This window comes from Mobula birostris, chromosome 20 (genome assembly GCF_030028105.1).
Source record: "Mobula birostris isolate sMobBir1 chromosome 20, sMobBir1.hap1, whole genome shotgun sequence".
NCBI classification, from domain to species: Eukaryota; Metazoa; Chordata; class Chondrichthyes; order Myliobatiformes; family Myliobatidae; genus Mobula; species Mobula birostris.
In genome coordinates this window covers 61,453,892-61,454,387 of record NC_092389.1, presented here as the reverse complement: position 1 = coordinate 61,454,387, position 496 = coordinate 61,453,892, and positions in this window count along the sequence as shown.

Genomic DNA, 496 nt, shown 5'->3' with positions numbered 1-496 from the left:
CCGGCTTCATTTCTGTTCTGTTTCTTCTTTAGCCCATCACGCCTACCAGGGCAAAGGCCGCCAACAGCGACTCGCCAGAATCCCCTGTCCGGGGCGAAGGGTGATCAGCCCTGTGGCTTTTCCTTTCACCTCATGACTTCAATCGTCTTCCAGGGGAAGGTCCTTCCAATCCCAGGTATGAGGCCTGTCGAGGTTCAGTTGACGTATCTGTCACACTGGATTTTTAAGGGATGGGGTTGTTAGCGCCATGCCAAACCTTCCTCCTATGGCAGCCGAACTTGGGCAGTCCATGGCCGGTGTCATTTGTGTTCTGACCTGTTTAATGTGTTTCTCATTCCACACTGACATGGAAAAGGCCACAATTCCCACAGAACATACCCAGCAGCATAATGTTCGTTCCCTGAGTCTGCAGCGCGTGTAGTGGTCAATCGCGGTACTGCAGGCGATCAGCAGCTCCCCGAAAGTGCAATCATTCTGAACCAGGAAGTGCCGGGAG